This window comes from Sciurus vulgaris (genome assembly GCF_902686455.1).
Source record: "Sciurus vulgaris genome assembly, chromosome: X".
Classification (NCBI taxonomy): domain Eukaryota; kingdom Metazoa; phylum Chordata; class Mammalia; order Rodentia; family Sciuridae; genus Sciurus; species Sciurus vulgaris.
In genome coordinates, this window is record NC_136471.1 from 14,582,894 (window position 1) to 14,608,926 (window position 26,033).

At 35.9% G+C, this 26,033-nt stretch overlaps 1 pseudogene across 1 annotated transcript; it reads left to right on the forward strand.

Annotated features, from left to right (window-relative positions):
* Positions 1-19,980: 19,980 nt before the first annotated feature.
* LOC306651518 (small ribosomal subunit protein uS2-like) lies at positions 19,981-20,867 on the forward strand (annotated as a pseudogene). The gene has a single exon. The product of its transcript is annotated as a small ribosomal subunit protein uS2-like (transcript).
* The last annotated feature ends 5,166 nt before the right edge of the window (positions 20,868-26,033 follow it).

Consider the following 26,033-nt stretch of genomic DNA (forward strand, 5'->3'; position numbering starts at 1 on the left):
CTCAGGAGACTAATGGATCTAATCCTTCTGGGGCTCAGCTGTCACAAAAGGAGTTTCTAGAGCAGGAATACTGAGTCAGATCCTCCATTTTCCAGAGGCCCACAGAGTAGACAGCTCACCGATGTGGGTGTTAATAGTGAGGGCTGAACTGACACAAGTAACAGGGGTGAGCAACAGCAGGCATCTAGGGAAACTTTGAAGGATAGCTTTTAGGGGAAACAGAGGTGGGGACAGCAGAGAAGATGATTCTGACTGGGGAAAAAGTTCCAGAGAATTGGGGGAAAGGTAAGAAGAAGCTTTTAGGTATTGAATGTGTACCAGGTGACAAGCACTGTACTAAGCATTTTAAAGAAATTTTCTCATTTATTCCTTGAAAAATTCTGTGGAGTATGTGTTTCATTATAGATGAGGAAACTGGGGCATAAAGTTATTAGGTAATTTGATCAGGGTCATGCAATTCGTAAGGTGGCAGAATCATCTTTAACTTGAGTGTAGAGATTTGCTCACTGGACAATAAAGAAAATGGAATGTACTTAAAACTATGGGACTTATACCCATGGATCCTTGGTACCCCCACATGGAAACTGAGGAAACTAGACAAGATTGCCATTAAGGGTGTTTCTTAGTCTTTCCATATGGCAGTGATAGCTTGTTTCCTCTGAGAAGTGAACGAGGCTCCTTTCAGAGTCCAACTCACCTCCCTGGACTCATTGTTCTTTTCTGTCCTCTTGTACCTAGGATCCCTGCCTCAGTGCTTTCCAGAAAAGCTCTTCTTCACATGCTCTGTGAGAAGAGGGCTGTTATCTGCTGCCACTCCTCCCTCAGCCTTAGGGCTCTTTTATATCCCCAACACAAACTGATTTAAATCCCCATCTTCTCTTTGCAGGGCACCTTTCTGGCCTCCTTCCCACTCTCCCAGTCGGGGTTGCAAGGGAGGTAATTGGGGTACACGGTTGCTGTTGGCTCCACATTTCAGTCTCATGATATGAATCGCTACCCCACATGGGCATGTCCTCTGGGCCAGGCTCTGTGCTAAATGCTTTACGTTGCCCATTTGATCCTTACCACAACCCTACACAGGTGGACATTAATAATGCCCATTTTATATATGAGCAAACCAAAGCCCAGGGGAATTAAGCCACAGAACTCACACGTAGAATATAACCCCGAGGGAATTCCAAGGCCAATCCTTTTCTCTCTACACTGCTTTCCTGGCAAGTGACCTAGCTATTCTGAGCCTCATCAAATAAATGAGGATGATAAGAGTGCCTACCTGATAACATTGCTAAAATGCTCACAAAACATAATGTGTGCCTAACACATAGTCAATGCCCTGCATGCTGTAGTGGTAATAGCTATGCTGGTTGTGGTTTCTGTCGTTATTTTTGTCATCACAACTCTAAGCCACCGCACTGAGCTCTTCCAGGTATCCCTCTTATGACATGTCCAGAAATTCAGAGTGAAAAAACAAAGGATTTTTGTGACATTTTGTCTCTTAGCAGTTAACTACCATTCCTCTATCCCTTCTTCCCCAAGAGAGGCAGTACTAGATTCTAAGTCACGACTCTGCCCGGGTAACGATAGTAATGAGGTGATCTACATAATAGGCATCTGAGCTATTCATGCCTAATAACAAAGTGAAATTCCTGAGGCTATCCAGTCGGTGCCTTTCAATAAAACTGAAATCAGATGAAAGAAGAAATCTTTACAATTGTTTAAATCACTGCCTCCTGCACCTGCAGAAGGAAATCTGTGGCTCCCGCATGTTGAAATCTAATATGCAGGCTTCCTAATCACTTAGAACTGATTACTTTAATGAATTTTAAGGTAGAGCTTTAATTAAAACGGGTCTCTGTGGACAGAAAGCACACTATTTTGTGAGCTCTGTAAATATTGTCTTTTAAACTAATAAGTTCAGTTACCAGAAATACTACTGCATATACACAGTTGGGTTTTTTTTTTTCTTTCCTTCCTGTGCTGTGGAAACATAACTAGATATTGGAGAGAGGTAGGCTGCATTTCAAAGCCTGGCATTTGGCTTTCAAAATAATAGTGACTTAAATTTGCAGGACATCTTTCTCCTCTGGAAAACAATTACAGGCATGATCTCATCCTATCTTCACACATCCCCCCATTAGGCTGGGCTGTGGAAGACAGCATTCATTATGGCAGTCTCTCCAGGTCTTTTTGACTCACTTTGGGTCCTCTATAGTACCCCTTTCAACCTTCTACCTGACTGAAAAGTCTGAGGTTAGACAGAGGATCTTCATAATTTCTTTCCTCTTTCTTCTCATTCAGGCATTACTACTTTTATCTCTCCAGAAGAGGAATAATAAATAATATCATCACTGTTTATGATAATAGCTGGTGTGTATGTGCCAGCCACTAGGATAAGCATTGACATGTGTTATTTCATTTAATCTTCAAGAAACCAAGGAGGTAGGTGCTAATATTATTTCCAAATATTCTTCCACTTCACTCAGAATAACAACAGCCAAAGTCCTTCAGTGGCCTTCAGGTCCCCGTTAGCTCTCTGATCTCATTGCCTTTTCTCTTCTGTTTTACCAAGTTGAATATCTGAGAGATATGGACAGGCTAGAGAAGCAGGCCCCCACATTTACAAATTAGTCCAGTATTTTTTAAAGAGAGGCCCTCTGTTGGGTATCTACTCTGTGCCAAGTTTCATATCATTACTTTTACACAAATTATTTACCCTTCCCAGTAACTCTGTGAGAAAAGGGGCATTATACCTATCTCAGTGATAGTATAATGATTAACACTTGGAGACACTTATTTTCTCAAGGCCACAAATGTGATAAGTGACAAGCTCAGGGCTTCAAACCAAACTGTATCTTCAGAGCCTGCTCTCTTTCCATTAAAACCATCCCCCAAAGCTTAGAAACATATCTCTGCACACAAAAGTAGAAGGGAGAACAGTGTAGTAGAGAAAGGGGATTAAGAGGGAGGCAGGAGGGGAGGCTGTGGAGAGGTACTGGGGAACAAAACCTACCAAATTATACTACGTCTGCATATGAATATGCCACAATTATTATATATATACATATATAATGCACTAATTAAAATGATAATAGAGGGAGATCAATTGAGTAAAGCATACTAAGTGTATAGAAGAATATATCACAATGAACCAGCTGGGCATGGTGGTGCATGCCTATAATCCCATTGACTCAGGAGGCTGAAGCAGGAGGATCACAAGTTCAAGGTCAGTGTCAGACCCCACCTCAAAATAAAAAAAATAAAAAGGACTGGGGTTAGAGTACCCCTGGGTTCAATCCCTAGTACCATACATACACACAACAAAAGAATATATCACAACGAATGCCACTTTTATGTTTAAGTATAATACACAAATAACAAAATAAATCGATAGAAGGAAGACCAATAGAGTACAGCAAGCAGATCAGGGAAAGAAAGGAGGGAGGAGAAGGGAAGGTACTGGGGAATAAGATTGATCAAATTATATTATGTGCATGTACAAATATGGCATAATGAGTCCCACCATTATGTATCATTGTAATTTAGCAATAAAAATAGTCAAATTAATAGAAAAAAGAAAATATGTCTGCAGATACATGGACAATGCTGCAACCTCTCCCTCCACACATCTCCCATTGGTCTCATTTCATTTAAATTCCCCTAAGTAGCCACATGATTTTATAGACTCAGAGGCAGTGTGTATGGTTTGTATCACCTGTCATTCACCTCTAATTATGTGACTCAGCTACCAAATACTTTACTGTCAGAAAGCAGCTCCTTTCTGTCAGTAGAAGGTTCTGTCTTCATTCACATAACCTCTAATTTGTGGGCTGCATTTTCACTTTGGGTTATTTAGAGAAGGTATTAGTCATGTTGTGATCAGTTCGAGGACCCTCACTTGTTCCCCTTTACTCTTTCCTCATCTTCATATTTATGACAAAGACTTGGTGATTTTTATTCCTCATAGAAAAATCAAAGAATGGAGACTCTTGGCCTTGGAGGATGTCGCAGAAACCTTTAGTACTCACCAATATTCATGTTCTACTCTTCTTAGACACACATGGCTCAAGTATAGTTCCAAGGCTCCTCTGCAACAAGATGTGACCATCTAACCATGTTATATAAAATATGCATGGAAATGATGTTCACTCAATCCATACTTAGCCCATAACATCTTCATATGACTCTCACTCCCTTTTCCTATATATTAGTTGAATGGACAGAACCCTGAGGACTTAGAGAAGCCTAGGTCCTATTTGACAATATGGGAACTGTCTAACCAGTAATACTTGCATTGAATTTTGATGTTAGAAACAACTTTTTTCTGTTAAGCCAATGAAATTGGAGTTACAGAGGCTAGCTTTATTTACTCTCAATAATATAGAGGAAAACAATAATTTCTGAATGCCCATAATATAAGTGGAAAGGAAGGGGTGGAATAAGCCAAGAAAAGCAAAGTCACTGATAAGGAGGAATCCAATATATGGTAGAGTGAATAACCATGTATTTTGCTTCATTTTTATATCCTTCCCTTTGTTCTTCTCTTCTCACTCCTGAAAAGGAACCAACAGAATTTTGAGTGATACCATTTCCTCCCCATGTACAACTGATTAAAGCAGTAGACACCAGTGGGTTAACACCATCTTTGTATTTGCAAGTGCTCAATCAACCCAATTGGTGAAATATGGGGGAGAGATTTTTGAAGAGTAGTCTAATGAGTGGGGGCCACTACTGGACAGAGAGGGGGATCTTCTTCCTTACCACCAGTCTCCTGAGTCTACATGAAGATAAACCTATCCTCCTCATCCTTCAGTAATGATTCTGACCCCTGAGGTTCAATCCAAGCAGAATCAACCCATTGTATTCATATATCCAATACCAGAAATTCCAATTGAGGCAGGACAGGAACATACAGGATCCTCTATTTATAACAGCTAACACAGGCTTATTGTAGTTCTCATTTACTTGTAGAGTCATTACTCTTAGATCTGGAGGACGTTTTGTATATATGAAGGCTTTGAGGTTTGGGGTAGAAATGACCTGTTCAATATCCCAATATCTGGTCACTGCCAGAATGAGAACTAGATTAAGGCTGACTGTTCCAGACCCTTTCAAAGCAAATTAGAGTTTCAACAACTCATAAAGATGAGAAGTAAGTCTAATGCAGTACATCATTTAAAGTATACTGGTGTTTGAGGCATATTTTCTCACAAACTCAAGGGAAGTTGGGGAGTAACCTCTTTGTGTACATATATATTTGAAGGTAGCAGAATGTTGTAAATGAAATGTTTCTTTATGGAATATTAATTTATAGATTTACCTGAAATCATGCAGATTTTGCCTCTGCTGTGTTAAGCTAAAAAAAAAAAAGTTTCTTCGCCAGGCATGATGGTGCATGCCTGTAATCCCAGCAGAGGCAGGGGGATCATGAGTTCAAAGCCAGCCCCAGCAACTTAGTGATACCCTAAGCAACTCAGTAAGACCCTGTCTCTAAATAAAACATAAAAAAGAGCTGGGGATGTGGCTCAGTGGTTAAGCACCCCTGGGTTCAATCTCTGGTACCAAAACAAAAAAAGTTTCTTACCAAGTGACTAATAACTGCATATCTATTCATCATTATTCAGTCATTAAACATTTATAGAGTACTTATTGGGGGCATCTATGCTGGATGTTTCTTGTGAACATGTGGCCAAAGACAGTGCCTTTGGGGCACTGGCTCCTAAGCTCTCACAATCTATCTCTCCAAAACTGTATTCCTCCACAGTACCTTCCAGAAAGCCAGAGCAGCTTTCATCATAAAATTATATTCCATCTTCCTCTGGTGAGCACTACTCAGTTTGTTCAGAATCCATGTTTTCAGTTTCATGGTTCTGGAGCTCAAACCCTGGGCCTTGTGAACACCAGGCAAGCAATATACCACTGTGCTATATCCCCCAGCCCAGAGTTAAACCTTTTAATTAGGCAAAACTACATATTCTTTGTAGAAGATATACAAAATATAGACAAGTAAAGGGAGAAAAATGCACAGTTGATATTTTGTGAACACAAATTTCTCATCTTTTTCCTATCCATATAGACATACATGTATTTTTAAATTTACAAACATGGCATTATCATTTACACACTATTTTTTAGTAGAGCGTTATATTTATACATAGTAGTTGGGTTAATTTTGATGAAATCACATATGCATGGAATTTGATTTCAATCTCTGTTCTCCCTACTTTCCCTCCTCTTCCTCTACTTACTGATCTTCCTTTCACTCACTTATTTATTTTTGATTGATGCTTTTTATACATGAAGGCATTTACACACTCTTTCATAAACTGATTTTTGATCAATTACGGAAATATGTGTTATAATATATATATTTTTGTTTATAGTAGTTATAGCATTTCATTGTAAATGATTATTAAACAATCATATGTTGTTGAATATTAAATTTTTTTCAGTTTTTTACTATAATAAGTAGCATTTCTGTATTCCCCCTTATGTACATATTTGTATGTCTCTTTTATTATTTCTAAAGAATAAATTCCTCAAAATTTATTCCTCAAAATTTCTATGTCAAGTGACATGTATTTTCTCAAGGTTCTTGATCCCTATCTGTTTGGCATTTGATCCAGATTGCTTCATTTTAAATTACAGCAGTCACAATCCAAGTTTTTGCTTTGCAAACCCAGAGCTCAGTTCACAGAGCCAGCTGAGACTAAAACTTGCATTTCCTGACCCAATGGCTTAAAAACCCTTGAATTATCACTAAGGGTTAACAAAGACTACAGCCAGCCTGCCTGCCCTTCCCTGCCTACAGTGATCTGGCTGGGGCCTGGAAGGAGGAGAACCTGTCTGCAAAAGGGCCCTGGCTTATCTTAGCATTTTTACTCATTTCCAAATGGGAATCATATTACTTGAAATACAAATATGATTTAATGATTTTTAAAATATGCAGCTGTCTCCATTCTAACTGCCTATTAAGGTGGGGAGAATGCCTTTAGAATGGTTTGGAAAATGATATGCAGATAAATTTGAAGCTGAGAGGGAAAGGATAAAAGAGAACAGAGCAATAGAACATGGTTTTAATTCTGCTCTATCACTAATTGAGTGACCTTGAGATGTCCTTTTGCAGAGCTGAGCTTCAAAGTCCACGTGCACAAAGAGAAGTTGTACATTGATCTCTAGAATTCCTGTGAGTTTTAATGATCCAAGATTACAGATCAACAGGTTGAAGTTTATAATCTCCATCACTTTTTCTATACAATGAGGCTTATAGAGAAGAGGGTGGTTTGGATAACCTAACAATATTTCAGACTGAGTCCTGGGCTAGCAGAGAAGAAACAGGATATTATCTGGTCACCATTCTCAAATAACTTGAGACAGTTTGTCATGAAAACTAGCCTGAAAACCTTCTAATATCTTAATGTATCTTATAGAATCTAAGATGCCCCTTATGTGAGATACTCTCCTATGTTATCTGCCTCTAAGAAATTTTTTTCACACTGAAAATTAAGTTGTGGCATAATGCTGTATTACAGATCAATTATAACATGCATTCTGATATCAGTGATGTTAAAATTGAAAAAATGATCTTAGAATCAATGAAGTAGAGGATTAATATAATTCATCATAAGTGCATTCACTGTGTAAGAAAAATGATCTTGAACTTATCTAGCCTTCACATCTCCAGACCCCTGTACTGTTGTACGGAGGCACAGAGCCCAGAGAACTAACCTGAATTGCCCAAGGTCAGAGACAATATGGATCTAGAACCAAAAAGCATTAGAAATGGAAAAGTGCTGGCAGAATGGTAAAGTAAGGACCTCCAAAAATACACTCTCCATTAAAGGCAAGGAAAAACCCTGCAAAAGTTTTCAAAATCAACTTTGTCAGAACTCTAGAAATTAACAAAAGGCTTTAAAAAAATCCATGGAGCATTTTATTCAAGAAAAACTACTGAACCTCAATAGAAACAGAGAGCATTGCAGTGTTTTAAATTTCCTTATTCATATTCCACTCTCCTCAACTCATGGTAGCCTTGGAAACTAATAGCCCAGCAATCACTGGAAGAAGAATGAATTGGAACCCCCAAAAGCCCATGGCTAAAGACTTTTGTTTTGTTTGGGGTACCAAGGATTGAACCAAGGTGCTTAACCAATATGCAATATCCCCAGCCCTTCTTATTTATTTATTTTTAAATTTAGAGACAGGGTCTTGCTAAGTTACTTAGAGCCTTACTAAATTGCTGAGGCTGGCTTTGAATTTGTGATCCTCCTGCCTCAGCCCCCCAAGCCACTGAGATTACAGGTGTGCACCATCACACCCAGCTAGACACATTTCACTGTTTGGCCTGGCTGACAACATGCAGAAAGGTGTCATTCTCAAAACTTGTCTCTCTTTGACCTGGCAAATATCTTGCTCCTTGTCAACAACGCTAACTAGAGGGTGTTTGGTTAAAAGTAGCAGCAACAATTAACATTGCAGCTATCTGAGTGAACAATACCAATTTGAACAAAAAGACTGTAGGTAAAAGACTGGAGAGTGAGATGTCCATGGGATTTCTTGAGAAACTCCAACAAAGTCCTGGATATCTAGAAAGACATGCATGCGCAGAGGATTGTGCCTCATAAAACTAAAGGGGATTATAGATCAATATCCCTTATTAACATAGATGCTAAAATCCTCAACAACAAAATACTAGCACACTAAATCAATCAGTATCAATCCTTTTAGTAAAAAGGATTATAGGGGCTGGAGATGGAGCTCTTTGATAGAGTTCTTTCCTAGTATGCCTACACCCCAGGTTCAATACCCAGCACCACAAAAATAAAGAGGATTATAAACCATGAAAAAATTGAGGTTTGTCTAAGGAATGCAAGGGCTTCAACATAAAAATAAAAACGTATATTAGTCTGCTAGGGCTGTCGTAACAGAATACCATAGACTAGGTGGCTTAAACAACAGACATTTATTTTCTCCTTGTTCTGGAGGCTGAAAGTTCAAGATCAACATACTGTCAAGGTTGATTTCTGGTGAGTCTGCTGTCCTCAACTTACAGGTAAGTTTTAAGGTTTTTCTATAGTCTACCCTTTCCTTCAAGTGCTCAGTTTTGAAATAAAATATAATAGTCAACCATGGTGTCTTGATATGATAAATCATAAAACATGGTCCTTGCCATCAGGGAGTTTATGATTCATTGGGTTAAACAGACTAACATCAAGTGCTGTGCTCAGTGCTGGATGCGGAGCAGGTATAGTCCTGGCATTCCTGGTCCTGAAATGGCTGGCCTGACCGACTAGGACACTGAGAACTTCTGAAAGAGTCCAGGGTCACAGTGGAGGCTTTGTTGGATGCCCTAGGAGTTCTGCCTGTTTTGGAACTGTGAAGTATGTCATAGTAGGGACAAAAGTGAAGGTAAAGTGGTAATCCAGCACTTCTCAAACTGTGGTGTGTATCTTTTTTGATGATGTGCATCTTGATAAAAATGCAGATTCTGATTGGGTAGGTCAGGGTGGGGCTTGGGATTCTTCATTTCTAACCAATACCCAAGTAACACTAATGTTCATGGTGTTTTGAGATAAAACTATAGAGGGTTGATTATCTGACTTGGTTGTCAGTTAAACCATTCATTCAGCAATGTTTTCAAGAAACAACTCTACTAGAAAACCATGTACTATGGTTTGCTGGGAGTAGAACCTCATAAAATTGTGTGTTTGTGTGTGTAAATTAACTAGACTGTTTTGTATGTGTGCCAGGCACAATAATAAAGCCTCAGGTTGATAATCCATTTTTAATCTTTATCACAATCTTGTGAGAGGTACTACTAACAACTAAAGAATTGAGGACAGAAAGCTAAAGTAATTTGTGGTTATACATCCAGACAGTAGTGAAGATGGGAGTTGAATCCAGACATTTAGACAACAGAACTCTTAAACCAGTATGCCATCCCATCCACCCCAAATTCATCAATTCCCCAATGGTAAACTCCCAGTATCATTTATGTGTTTATTTGCCTACCTTTCACTACCTTCAATGCCTAAAATGAGGGGAAAATATCTTTTAAAAATAACAACATGAAAGGAAGAGGTTTTGAATGAATGATTACTCTGTGCTGGGCTTGACTAGGATCTGTTATATAAAATTATCCCCTTTAATTAATCCTTAACAGTCAATCTGAAACTAAGCCTTGTGGAGATTTGGTAGTTTATTTGACATCACTTAGCTTGTGCTCATCAGGAAAATCAGCATTTTAACCCAGGTCACTCTGACTCCCGGGCCTCTACTTTTCCTTACCTAATAGGCTGCTTTTACAGTGATATTCACAAGGCCTTGGTGTTGTAGCTTCTCAATGAATATGTCTTGTCTCAACTCTCTTTGAGCCATCTAAGCAGTGTGATCAAGCTTAATATTTACAGTTGATGCCACTCCCTTCAGGCCAGGTACTTCCAGAGACATACAATGCCCAGCCCCAGCCTCAGCTTCATTCATTCTTAGTTCAAATACTCTGGATACCAAACTTTGGTTGAAATCTTCTTCTAAAGGGTCCTTTACACAGACCATATTCAGAGTGTGTGGGTATAGGTATGAGTGGGCAGTGATGGTGTGGGTAGTAGAGGCTCACAAACATGTGCACTTCAACCATAGCTGAGACTTTCAAATTTGACAAGCCTTCACATTCTGTATATGCTCTTTAGTGGATTTCAAATGGTTGTTTTAAACAGTACAGTTTGAACTTCACAGTGAAATCTGAGAAATCAAAGCAACTGAATGCCACAAAAGAAAACAGATGCTGTAGACAATGGGTGGGACTTATACTCAGAGTAGGATGTCCTCATTAGGTCCCGTTAACCATTGTCAAGTTGGAATGAATTATGTTGAATGAGATATTTTATATACACAGAAAAGTACAGAGAATACTAGAACACACATATCTATATACCCACTTCCCAAAATAATAAATGGTGAAATTTTGCTTCAGATTTCTCATAATTATGTTACAGAAACTCTCAGAAATTTTCAGGTGTATTTATTTATTTTTATTTATTTATTTATTTATTTATTGGTACTGGGGATTGAACCCAAGGGTACTTTATCACTGACCTACATCCCCAGTCCTTTTTGTTTTTATTTTCTGTTTGGATGCAGGGTCTCACTAATTTGCTAAGGCTGACCTCCAACTTGTGATCCTTCTGTCTCAGCCTCCCAAGTCACTGGGATTACAGGCAGTTTTAAAGTTCCAAGCCTGTCTTGCTAAGACCACATCTTTTCTTTCCCAGAAACTTTCAATTATAAGATGGTGGAGTGAAACAGTGATTTTTGAATTAGGATGAAAATACTCCTGGGAATACATGAATATGCTGTATCCATATTGATATCCTTTTTTTATGTATTCTCTCCTGAAATTCATCTACCTGAGAAGAGTAACTATGTATATTTAAAGCCAACCTGATGACTTTATATCGTGCTCAACTAATAGATCACTAAAAATAATTTTGATAAATTAATTTTAATTGACAAATAAAATGTGTTGAGTAAAGCATAACATTTTGAAATATGTATGCATTATGGAGTTTCCACTTTGAACTAAGTAACTTGTATTGCCACACATGCTTTTCAATGTTTTGTGATGATAAGAACTTAAAGCCTGCTCTCTTAGCAATTTTCAGATATACAATATATTGTTATTAACCACAGTCATATGTACAATAGATCCAAACCTATCCTCCCAGGTGACTGAAATTTGTGTGACTTGATCAATATTTGACTAATAATACTCACCCCTCCCCAGCCCCTGGTAACCACCATTTTACTTTGTTTCTGTGAGTGAAGCTTTTTAACACTCCACGTGTAAGTGAAATCATGCAATATTTACCATTCTGTGTCTGGCTTATTTCACTTAATGTAAAGTTCTCTAGGTTCATGTATTCTATCCCAAGTGACAGGATTTCTTTTCCAAGGTTGAAGAATATTTCATTATTTATGTATATCATATTTTCAAATTGATTTTATATTAGTATACTGATTTCATTTCCTTTGGCTATATACCTAGTAGTGGATTACTAGATTATATATTGGTTCATTTTTTTTTTTCAGGAACTACCATACTGTTTTTCATAATGGCTGTACTAATTTACATTCTCACTAACACTATGCCAAAAATAATTTGTGATGAAATATGTTTAAGCAATTTTGGCATATAACTCAGAAAGTGTTCAAGAACTTGAGTGACTATGTTATACCAAACTTCTAGTACTTATTCATGTGAACAAAATTTCTTAGCTCTCATTTATACAAAAATGTAAAAGAGGTGTAGATACTAAATTCTATTCATTCTACAAAACATAGCACTCAATATGAGCTACACAAATTAATTGCAAATCCATCCCTATCCAATGCATTGAGATTAATTTGTAATAAAATTTTACTTTTCATTTTCATGAAAATATTATGAAACCTAAAAGTAAATACTTTCAAAATATATATATATATATTTATATACCTTTATTTTATTTTAATTTTATGTGGTGCTGAGGGCTGAACCCAGGGCCTCACGTGTGCTAGAAGAGCATGCTATCACTGAGCCACAACCCCAGCCCTAAAAGTAAATAAACTTTTACCAAAATATTTAGCTCATTTATATTGTTTTTAATTGTACAATAGTGATCATTGTAATGATAATCTGATCTAGGTTCATGTTCATATAAATTAATTTTAATTAATGTGAATATTTTGATGTGGAGAAATTATAAATATGCAAGAATAAAATACACTAAATTATAAAAATCTGGGGGAGGAAATGGAATGTATATATGATATCAAAGGAAAAAGTAACTATGCATATTTAAAGTAGGTAATGGTGATTACCATAGAATGATATAACAATTTTTCACATGTGGAAAATTATATTCCTTATATTTATTTACACATATGACAATAATTTCAACTTTAAAATGTGCACATTAGCCTATTGTTCTTAAAAAATTATTTTGGGAAACAAAAATAAAAATACTTCCTCTTCCTTGTAGAACCTATCTCAAATTGACCAGTAGAAAAAGAAATCAGGACCTAAATGCCACTTTCAATGACTAAAAGACATCTGTATCCAAGAAACAAAGTGACTCAGTGCTGCCAAGTGTAACACATACAGGTGTGGGAAGATACCAAGTGGGATAACTCTGGCAGTAAATTGCAAATAAAGCTGGAAGATCTAGTATATTCAATATTGTCTGATCAAAATGAAACACAATTAGAAAATCAGATACACTAACAAGGGAATATTGTCACTTGAATGACAATATTATGTGAATTTTAAGATCAGTTGATTAAATTTCATGGGACATTCTACTGGAGTATTAACCAGATTCATGATATATTAATAGATTATTTGGGGAAAACCTGATACTGTTTTCATTTTGTGTCATCACATCCATGAACATGCCTCTCTATTTAGGTCTTCTTTCAAGTCCTTCCATAAAATTTTATAATAGCTTTTATATAAATGAAGATCTTTTAGATGTAATTTCTTCCCTGTTATGTATTTTGTGTGTGTGTGTGTGTGTGTGTGTATGTATAACATAACAAGATGGATGAGTTGAGGACTTTGCTTTTTTTATTTTCTCAGTCTATAAAAGATGAGTTACCTGCTCCTTGAAGTTTTGCTCTAGGAATTTTTCTGGAGAATTCCTTGGCCTACTGTTTATTTTGTTTATTGGTATTTTTTGACTGCTAATTAGATTTCTCCATTGTTTTTAAATCTATGTATTTTTTATTGAATCTCTTTAAGTAGTTTTAATGAAATTATTCATTTTGTCTACATTTTCAGATTTATTGGCATGCACTGTTCACAGTATTGATTCATTGTTTTAACATTTCTGTGGGACCTGTAGTAATATCTTCTTTTTCATTTCCAATTTTTGTTTTTGCAGAAAACCAGTTTCTGATATGGTTTATCAGCTGATGCTTTTGCTGTTTCATTTAGACTTTTATAGTTAACATTCCATTCTTTCCATTTTTTTTACTGTTATTTTTCTTTCCTCTGATCTGATGTTATACGTTATTAAATTTCAAACTTTTCTGTTTGCTAATATATCTACTTGAAACTATAAAATTTATCCCAAATATTCCCCTTTGACTACATCCCACAAATTTTAATATGTAGACCTTTCATTTTAGCACATATTTAATTATATTCATTACAATCTCTTCTTCAATTCATTCCTCATTTTTAAAGTGTACGTTTTGGAGTCTACATTTTTTCAATATTTTTTATTATTGATTTATAAATAAATGTGGTTGAAGAAAAATGTTTATATGGCTTTGAATTCTTGGAATTTATTAAATTTTCCTTGGTGACATACTACATGTGTATTTAAAAAGAATGTGGGATAAATAAAGAAAATGCAGTATATATAGAAATGGAGTGTTACTCTGCCATAAAGAATGATTCTAAGGCATTTCCCAGTAAATGGATGGAACTAGATACTATCATACTAAATGAAATAAGCCAGTTTCAAAATGTCAGAGGTCAAATGTTTTCTCTGATATGCAGAAGTTAATCTGTAATAAGCGGAGGGGAATTAAAAAGAATAGAAGAAAGATCAGTGAGTAGACAAAGGGAATTGAAGGCAAGGGAGGAAGAATGGGATTGGGAAAGACAGTGGAATGAATCCGACCTAAATTTACTATGTGCATATATGAATATACCAACATGTATATTCATAAGACACTAGTTTAAAAACACCCTGTAAGTAAATAGCAGAGAGATCAGTGGATTAGAAGGAAGAGAATGGGGGTGGGGGAGGAGAAAGGAAGGGGAAGTACTGGAGACTGAATTAGAACAAATTATATTCCATGCTTTTATAATTATGTCAAAACGAAGCCTATTGTCATGTATAATTAAAATAATCAATAAAAAACCAAGAATGTGAATTCCATATTAGTCAAGTTCAGAGTTCTATGTGTCTATTATAGAATACTTAAGTATTGTTCAAATCTTCTACAGACTTGCTAAACTTTGTTTGCTTGAAACATCAGTTTCTTAGCAAAATATGTTAAAAATTTTCCACTACACTGTAATTGTGGATTTATCAACTTTTGTCATTTGGTTAATGTTTTGCTTTATGTATATATTGAAGCTAGGTTGTCAGGTACATACAGGTGCACCATTATAATTATGCTTGGTGGATTTTTCTTCTTATTATTCATTATTTCTCTATTAATGTTTTTCATATTATATTCTCTTTTATCTAATATTAATATAGTGAATCCATCTTTATTTTGGTTAGTATTTAAGTAATATATCTTTTTTAATCCCTTTACTTTCTGTATAATTGATTTTTAGATGTATCTCTCATTTTAGAATCCAGTGTGAGACGCTCTCTTTTAATAGGTGTGTTTAATATTTTCACACTTATCATTTAAGTTTTTGGATGTGTTTCTTTTAATTTGTGTTTTCTTTATACTATGCTCTTTCTTCACTCTTTTTTCTCTTTACCTTCTTGGAATAATCAAGGATTCTTCATCCCTTTATCCCTCTTTCAATTTGTTTTAGAGCTTATATTCTTTTAGTGGTCAACTTTAAATTTTTACTCTTTATACTTAATACAAACTAAAGTTAATAAATATTTCTATCTTCCTGAACAATAAAATGATGTTGAGATGCTTTAATTATGAGTTAACATTTTCCATCTTCTATGTTAGCATTGTTTAGATGCTTAGTTTCACCTCATATTGGTCATTTTATTAATAATTTTAATAGTTGATATTTATTGAAGACTCAATAAAGCAAAGTGGCTATAAGTGGTTTCTGTACCCAGGCTCTGCCATGGACTAGATGTGAGACCATGAAGAAATTACTTAACCTCTATGAGTCTGAGCTTTCTCATTTATAAAATAGGATTATATTAGTAAATATGTCACAGAATTGTTGAAAAGTGCCTATGAAAGTATCTGGCTTACAGTCAGTGCTATATACATATTATATTCTACCAATCAAATAATATTTAGATTTACTGAAGAGTTTGCACTTTATTTTCTTATGGTGCTTTTGCATCTAACCATTTTCCTCTCATTCCTGTTTTCTTCTGTGGTAATGTATCATTTAGCAATTCTGTTAGTTTGTGTGATAAACCCAAGATTTATATGTCTATAAAATTCTTTATTTTATACTCCTTGTAGTATGATAGTTTAGCTGTATATAGCTCATTAGACTGTTATTTTCCCTTAAAACTATGAATATATTATTCTACCACTTTCTGACATCTCTTATTGGTGATGCAATATCTATAGCCAACATAGCTTTCTTTCCTTTGTGATTAATCTCTCCTCTCTTACTGCATGCTACTTCTTCTGCAATTTCACCAGTGTGTCTAATTGTGATTTGTTGTAACTCATACTGCTAGGGGTACAGAGTACTGCTATTTGAATTTGGAGAGACATTTTTAATTTTGAAAATTTTTTTGGCAATTATTGCTTTGAAGATAGTCTCTATATTTTAAGATTCTAAAACTCCTGATTGCCATATGTTGATTCTTCTAATTTCATCTTCATTTTTCTGAACCTCTTTGAAAAAATAATAGACCCAGAATAGCCAAAGCAGTCCTTAATAAGAAGAGTGAAGCAGGAGGCATCACAATACCAGACCTTAAACTATACTACAGAGCAGTAGTAACAAAAACGGCATGATATTGACACCAAAATAGATATGTAGACCAATGGTACAGAATAGAAAACACAGAGACAAACCCACATAAATACAGTTACCTCATACTAGACAAAGGAGCCAGAAACATACAATGGAGAAAAGATAGCCTCTTCAACAAATGGTGCTGGAAAAACTGGAAATCCACATGCAGCAAAATGAAATTAAAACACTACCTGTCACCCTGCACAAAACTAGAAATCCATATGCAGCAGAATGAAACTAATCCCCTATCTCTCACCCTGCACAATACTCAACTCAAAATGGATCAAGGACCTTGGAATTAGACCAGACACCCTGCACCTTATAGAAGAAAAAGTAGGCCCAAATCTTCATCTCTTTATCTCTTAGTACTGCATTTTCAAAGATGTTCTGAGACTTCTCTTCCAGTTCATTTAACTCTCTTCAGCTATTTTAATGTATTGTTTAAAAATATGACATTTTGAAATATAAAAATGTAATATAAATATACAATATAGAAGTATAAAATAAATTAGCATGTTTATAACATATTTAACATTGTTTAAAATTTTTAATGATCATGTTTTTCAATCTTTGGAGTTCTTATTTAGATATTCTCCAACCCACTGATTCGTACTATATTACTTCTATTTCTTCCTCAAAAAAAAAAAAAAAAAAAAAAAAAAAACAGTTTCAAAGATATATTAAATCCATGTCAAATGCAGAACCGTTTCCTGTTCTGGGGGATCCAAATTTTCAATAATAATGGTTTGTTTTCTTGAAATTCTTGAATGCCAATCAGTTTTGGCAGAGAATTATTTTCAGTAGGCATCTCAGATCCTTTGGTTGCAGATGTCACCTTATAAGTCAATTTGGCTATCTCTTTGCCACCCCTAAAAAATTCACTTTCTTCAAACTTATTTTTATGCTTATTCATTTTAGGTTCCTGAAACATTCAAGTATTGTGAATTGGGATATTACATCTATGAGTTATACAGATTTGGGGACTGGTTCTTGCAGTTGATTTTTTGTTACCCACAATGCTAAGAAGGTGAGCTACTTTAATTCCTCCCTTGGCTGATAGGCAGAGTTTTTCTATTACCTGTTTCATGTAAAGGCCATGTCCTTCTTTGCTATTCCTGAGTAGATAGTAAAATCTAAACTTCCAGAACTGTCCTTATATCTCCTCCTTGGGTTTTGACGTAGGGGATTTCCTCTTGTTTTTAACCTTGACCATGCATTTAAAAGGAACTTGTCATTTTTTAATGTAGCATTTGCTTGTGTTTTGAGCAAAACATTGCTTTTCATTTTACTTCTATTTCAGTACACATTCTGAATGGAAGTTCTTTTGGCTTGTTGTTTGTAGAAACCAAAATATCAGTGAGGAGGTTTCATGACACAACTGACTCAGATCAAGGGTGCAATGTGATTTTTGCATTATAATAGTTTTACTTATTGAAACTATACTCTTGGTGTATAAATTGCTTCAAAGAACTTTCTCCAACCACAAATATAGACTAATTACAGCACATTCTCATTTAGTGTTGAAAGTTTCATAGAGCTTCCTCAGAGGGCAATTTAAATATAGCATAAATGTTGCAAGGTTCAGAATGAAGTACAGAGGCATTATGCTTAGCCACCTTTTCTCATGTTGTTATCCTGAGATTTTTCTCCAAGTTCAGTATACTTGCTAGGATGTCTTTTATGATCTTTTTTGACTTATGAATTTAATCTTTCAAATTTTCAAAAGACGTTTAGTCACACTGCTCAAATGAAACAAAAACCCAAGCTGGTTTGGTACCAGTTTACTGTTGAAGCTGTAAAGTCTAAAGATTCAAATGCTCTCTTTGGTCAACAGAGGTAACAAAAATTCATTGGCTGTCAAACTCACAGGCTGTATTTTAGGAATAGTATTCAAAGTTGTCTAGGGGAGTTAATTGCCTGGAGCTCCTTGACTGTCTACATAGAAAGATTTCCTCTGAGGGCAGATTTTTCTGCTTGCCTCTTTTCCTTTAGGTATCACCTTCCCATCCTTCCAGAGAGGAAGTCCAGAGAACAAGTCCATGTTGTTGGCTTGAGTAGAATCACATTCCCATGTACTCTCCTGCTCAGTAAGGTTTACCAGAGTATTGTACTCTATATGCTCTATACTCACAATCACTAGAAAAACAATAAGATAATTTTAAAATCATGCACATAACTGTGGTGTAGGTGACACAGCCATAATTAATAATATCTCCCTTTCAACTTTATTTCTGTGCTGACATGTTATGTGTTAAACAGAAAGAATACATTCCTGCTTTCTGTTCAACTTCTAATTTAGTCTATTTTAATCTATCCAGAAATCATTGCCATTTAGAGGAGCAAGAGAACCTTATGGTGCAACCAGAGATTACACTTAGTTTAAAGATCCTCATCATTCACTAAAACCAAGAAAAGGGAATTGAATTGCCATCATAAGCAGCACAGAACTATGCAAAGAACATGAAGTGAAAAATTAGCAAGTTTTGCAACATGGGATTAGATGCTTGCTGTCATCTGTTCTAGTAGCAATAATGATAGTTAAGATCACTTATGTTCCAGGCACTGTGATGACCTTAATAGGCAGTGGCTTATTTAACCCTCATAGATACCTTATGTTGTAGGCATTTTGCTTAAAATGTTCTCCAATTTAGAGATGGGAAATGGAAGCTATAAATATTTAAGTGATGTTTCCCAGATCACATAGTTTATAGGTGGTGAGCCAGGATTAAAACCCTGGAAGTCTGATCCTCAGTCTGAATTCTTAACTACTGTGTTATGCTGCCTATATGATATGGAGATGCTAATATATATGCCATAAGATTATTGGAGAATTTCATAAAACCAGATAATCAGTGCAATAGCACTTAGCACAGGAATATGATACATAGTACAAGTAGTGACTCAATCAATCTTCACTTCATCCCTCTAAGGAAAGTATTGGCATTATCCCCATTTTACAGAGGAGGAAATGGACACCAGGAGAGATTAAGTAACTTTTACAAGATTTCCTGACCAATAAGCCAAAAGTGTGAAATCCAAGAAGTCTGACTCCAGAGCCTGTTTTTCTAAAATGCTGCAGACATGTCATTATTCGCTTATTTACCAGTATTTGATTTTTCACTCAATTTCATCATAATATGCTAGAGTCCTGGGTCAGTTTTCTGTTTTAACTTCAGTGACTGACCAATGTATAATGATTTCCACAATCCTTTAAAAAGGAGGGGGACCCTTTCCATGCTACCTAGTGAGGGGTCCATACAGCACGGTTCTTGATTCCCGCTGTAACTTAAAGAGAAACTGTCACAATGTCCAGAGCACTTGATGTCCTGCAAATGAAGGAAGAGGATATCCTCAAATTCCTTGCAGCAGGAACCCACTTAGGTGGCACTAACCTTGATTTCCAGATGGAATAATATGTTTACAAAGGAAAAGTGATGGCATACACATCATAAATCTGAAGAGCACCTGGGAGAAGCTTCTGCCGGCAGCTTGTGCCATTGTTGCCATTGAAAACCCTGCCGATGTCAGTGTCTTATCCTCTAAGAATACTGGCCAGCGGGCTGTGCTGAAGATTGCTGCTGCCACCTGAGCCACTCCTATTGCTGGCTGCTTCACTCCTGGAACCTTCACTAACCAGATCCAGGCAGCCTTCCGGAAGCCACGTCTTCTGGTGGTTACTGATCCCAGGGCTGACCACCCACCTCTTACAGAAGCATCTTATGTCAATCTGCCCACCATTGCTCTGTGTAACACAGACTCCCGTCTGTGCTATGTGGACATTGCCATTCCATGAAACAATAAGGGAGCTCATTCTGTGGGTCTGATATGGGGGATGCTGGCCTGAGAAGTTCTGTGCATGCGTGACACCATTTCCCCGTGAACACCCATGGGAGGTCATGCCTGATTTCTACCGCTACAGAGATCATGAAGAGATTACAAAGGAAGAGCAGGCTGCTGCTGTAAAAGCTGTGACCAAGGAGGCATTTCAGGGTGAATGGACTGCTCCAGCTCCTGAGTTCACTGCTACTCAACCTGAGGTTGCAGACTGTCTGCAGGTGTGCAGGTGCCCTCTGTGCCTATCCAGCAGTTCCCTACTGAAGACTGGAGTGCCCCGCCTGCCACTGAAGACTGGTCTGCAGCTCCCACTGCTCAGGCTACTGAGTCAGTAGGAACAACCACTGAGTGGTCTTGAGCTGTTCTGCAGACCATTATTAGGCAAAATGGAAATAAGATTATGGAAAATAAACACCAGTTTCTTTAAAAAGAAGGGGGGAGGGTAGGGGAGCCGGGCATGGTAGCACACACCTGTACTCCCAGCAGCTTTGGAAGCTTAGGCAGGGGAATTGCGAGTTCAAAACCAGCCTCAGCAAAAGCAAGGCACTAAGCAACTCAGTGAGATCCTGTCTCTAAATAAAATGCAAAATAGGGCTGGGGATTTGGCTCAGTGATTGAGTGCCCCTGGGTTCAATCCCCTGTACCCACCACCCCATAAAAAGGAGAGGAAATAGATGACTTTTGGAAAAAGTATCAGGCCAAAGATTTTGTTCACAAGTCAGGGTCTGATTTCTGCTTAGGCAAATTTTATTATGATAATAATTTCAAGATGCGAATTAGTGATTTTTTCCCAAAGTAGATAGTACAAGTAAAACCAAAATTATATTCCCCAGCAGTATCTGAAATGTATATATTCATGATATGCATACTTAGTAGTATTTTAAAATGCAAATGGAAATGTGATCATTTATACTATTGTTTGATCAAAATTAGTGTTGTGTCATATTATCACACCAAATGCAATAGGAGTCAACAAAGAGAGAATATTCAAAATAGCAAAATTGTTTATGAATGTCAAAATATAACTGAACCTTAAAGCATTTTGGGGAAATTGTAAACATAATTGAGATTCTAGAATGCTGAAAATATGAAGTTCAAATGAAACTACCCAAATCTCAACATGATTACATAAGGCTGACACTAAATTTATCTTGATAGCTACTTAGGTGAAGATGAGAAGGATAAAGAAAAATTTAGAAAGATTATATATACATCACTCTGTGAAATTCTTTCTTAACCATATAATAGAGCTGATACAACCTTGGGCAGTAGTAGTAGCACACACCAATAATTCTAGCAACTCAGGAGGCTGACACAGGAGGATGGCAAGTTCAAGGCCATCCTCATCAACTTAGCAAGACCCTGTCTCAATCTGAAAATTAGGAAGAGCTGTGGATGTAGCTTAATGGTAAATCACCCCTGAGTTCAGTCTCTAGTACCAAAAGAAAAGAGAGAGAGAGAGAGAGGGCTGATAGACACCAAATGTAATGTAAAAAATATTTACCATTTATTTTTATGACATAAACTATACATGTTAATGTAAAAATAAGGAAGAGAGGATAAGATAATAGATGAAAAAGTTTAACATACCCATCACTTTACCAGTTAGAGATAATTGTGACTTAAACCTTGATGTGTGTCTGTAAGAGCTCATTCTTATTAATATATGTGTATAGAGATTTAAACAAAATTTTATTGCATATACATTTTTAAAAACTTGCTTTTTAAACATAATATATTGAAATTAAAGTTCGTAAATAATAATCTACAATTTTTATTCTCACATTGATTGTTCAAATTAATGAGTTTCATTGTGACATTTTCATACTTGTATATACTGTGCCTTGATCATGTCCACCCTTCCTTTCACTCTCTCTTGATCTTCCTTTGTTGCTCCTCCCTCCAGCCTCCTTCCCATCCCTTAACAGCCCATATACTTTCAGGTCATCTTTTCTTTCCACAGATGAGAGAAAACATTTGACCTTCAATGTACCAAGTCAGGCTTATTTCACTTATCATGATGTTCTCCATTTCCAGTGATTTACTGGCAAATGCCATTATTTCATTCTTCTTTACAACTGACTAATACTCCGTACAGTGGCTTTTAAAGATCATTGAATAGTGTTTATTTAAAGAACCATCTATTATTTATCCAATCCTCTACTATGGGCATGAATCTAATTGCAGGGGTTTTTTAAATTAAAACCAATATTACAATGAATTTCTATTTTCAGCATACAAAATTTGCATGCATTTTGTTATTTTTCTTATGGTGAGGGGAGGTTACTGGGAATTAACCCTGAGGTGCTTTGCCACTGAGCTTCATTCCTAGCCCTTTTTGTTTTTTGTTTTGAGACTGGGTCTCACTAAAGTGTTATGGCCTTATTAAGTTGCTTATGGTCTCACTAAGTTGCTAAAGCTGTCCTTTAACTTGCAATCCTCCTGAGCTGCTGAGATTACAGGTGTGTTCTAGTATACCCAGTTGAATTTCTGTTTTCTATTTTATGTTTTGGATATATTATAAATGACAGTGCTTCTTTTTAAGTTTCATTTTCCAATCATTCATTGTCAGGATAGAGAAACAGAATTGTATATCAAACCCAGGCCCTACAACTTTGCTAAACTCACTTATTTTTTCCTAGATTTTTAGTTGGTTATTTGAAAAGTTTTCATAGAAACAATATTTTGCATTAACAAATAGAGTTTTATTTGTCTGTTCAGATCTGTAGTCTTTTACTTCTGTTACATTTGTAGTTTAGACATCCAATACAAAGTTGAATAGGAGGTGAGAATGAACCTACCTATATTATTCTTGATTATAGAGGAAACATCAACTCTTTCACCACTTAGTATGTGATAGAAATTTTTCTGGAGGTCTGATGACTATTTTTTTTTTGTTTGTTTTGTTTTGTTTTTGAGTGCTGGGGATAGAATCCAGGGCCTCCCGCACATAGGCAAGTGTTCTACCACTGAGCTATATCCCAGCCCTGGTTATATGTTGTTTTGTAGATGTCCTTTATCAGTTTTAAGAATTTCCCTTCTCTTCCTGTTTTCTGAAAAATTTTAACATGAATGAATGTTGAATCTTGTCAATGCTTTTGTTACATTTAGGGAGATGATTCAGTTTTAAGAGAATTTATCTATTGTTATGGTGAATTTAATTATCGGTCTTTGAATTTTTTATTTTGTTTTAAAGAAACCTGATACATATTTTAACATTATTTGAACCTAGCAATGACCGAATTATAATTTCTTTTGTTTATTTTTATTGAAATGTGTCTTAGGAATAGTTATGAGTATTTTTCCACTTAAAATGACTTATTTTGTTTTTCACTGTATTGTCTTAATTTTATTTTTCTTTTTGTATAAAAACTATTTCTTGTTTGCAAAATTATTCTATGGTCATACTGTTAGATCTTTACAAAGATGAGTTTTTGAAATAGTTTTTATATGGTTACCTGTAGTTTCTCTATTGTGCTGGGCTAGCTCAGACGATGGTAAGGATGCAGAGTCAAGACCCAGACTCTGGGAGCTGGGTATTAACGGGCTTGTAGTGAGCAGCCTGCAAACTCATTTATTGCAGGAACAGCTATACATTTTATAGGTTTCTTGCCCCATCACAATGTGCCACGGGGGATCAGACCACCAGGCTCCTATATGGGTTCCCTTGGTAACACTGAGTCAACTTGGGGCAGTTGTTTACTTTCCTAGGTAGCCGAAGCAGAATGCTCCTCCCTGCAAGTTTTCCTTACATGCTTGAGACATTCACTGCTGCCAGCCAAGAACTAGAATTTCTCCCAACAGTTACCAATATTAAATAATATACACTAAAGGATTTCAAAAGAATTTCATTTATCATAGACTTGAGCCCAGAGTGTTTAATAACCACTAGTGAAATACACATCCCCCACCCCACCCTACATAAGCCTTCTTCATATCATACCCACAGTTAGTCCATCACACAGGGTTCAGCAGGGACTCTATTTGCTCTGATAATCCACACTTTCTCATTTACTCTTCTTTTTCGTGGTAAGAGTGGAAGGGTGTATGCTTTCCTTTTCTGTCAATAGCAGTAAGATTCACCAATAAAAGTGCCTGGGAGGCACTAGAAAGGGGGGGCTGGCTTGCCTCAGTAAGGTAGAAAGCTGCCTGTGATTATGATTTTAGGAACAATAAAAAACATATTAGGGTCCTAAAGTTCTCATCAACATTCTGCAGTCTTTGACCAAACATCACATCCCTGGATTAAACTCAAGTTAAACCATTCATTTATTTTATCTATTATCTTTGTTCTTTCTTTCAAAAGCAGCTCACAAAAATCAGTTACATTTGTCTATAAATACAATAAAAATGGGAAATGGAAATTAAAAATACAATACCATTTAAAATTGCTCCAAAAATTACTTAGGTAAAAATTTAATAAAATAGGGGCTGGGGTTGTGGCTCAGTAGCAGAGCACTTGCTTAGCATGTGTGAGGCACTGGGTTTGATTCTCAGCACCACATAAAAATAAATATGTAAAGATATACTTTCCATCTACAACTACAATTTTTTTGAAATTTTAACAAAGCATATAAATCTTATATGCTGAAAACTACACAATGCAGATGAAAGAAATTGAAGACATTCTGGCAGTCAATGTCTTAATTGGTGCATCTAGGATATTTATATTTAATGTCAGCACTAATATATTTGGGTTTACATATATCATTTCATTAATTGTTTTCTGTTCAGGGTTATTTGTTCTTTTTCTTCTCTTCTGGTTTCTTTTGGGTTATTCAAAGTTTTTATCCCTTGTTTCTTGTTATATCTCTGTATGTATTATTTCTGGTGGTTTCTGTCGGAATTACTATTAGGATTTTAAATACTGCTACTACTAGGATATCTGATATCCTAATGAACTTTATGTAGTCTAGTTAGGATAAATGTTTTATTCCTTTAAGTGGAATATGGAAAACTTACCACCATGTAAGTCCTGTTATCCTCCCCATTCTTTGTCATAATTTTTGCTTTACATCTACCTACACAGAAAACCTTGTCAGACAATATTATAATTTTTTTGTTTCAACAGTACGACATATTTTAAAGAACTCAAGAGAAGTTTGGTCTATTATATTTACCTAGTTATGTGTCATATCTGCTATTTTTCTTCACTTCTGATTTACCAGGTTTCCTTCAAGTTTCATTTCTTTTTGAAGAACTGTAGCAGTTCTACTAAGAGCAGATCTGCTACCTACAAATTCTCTTAGTTTGCTTCATTTAAGAAAAAAAAAACTGCAAATGATAGTTTCACTTTGATTTGGTAAGGTTAAGTTTTCTGTTTTTGGTACAAAGAGAAAAACTAAGAGCTACGTTAAGCTTTAGAGAAATGACATTTAATTTTGACATATGTTTTTGTTTCTGAAATTTACACCCACAGCACATGACCTAGAGTTTTCTTTTCCGTCAACTTATATTACAGTTCATCTACTTGCTAACCAAAGTATGTTTACTACGTATGGGAAAGTTATAGAACAGGATGTTA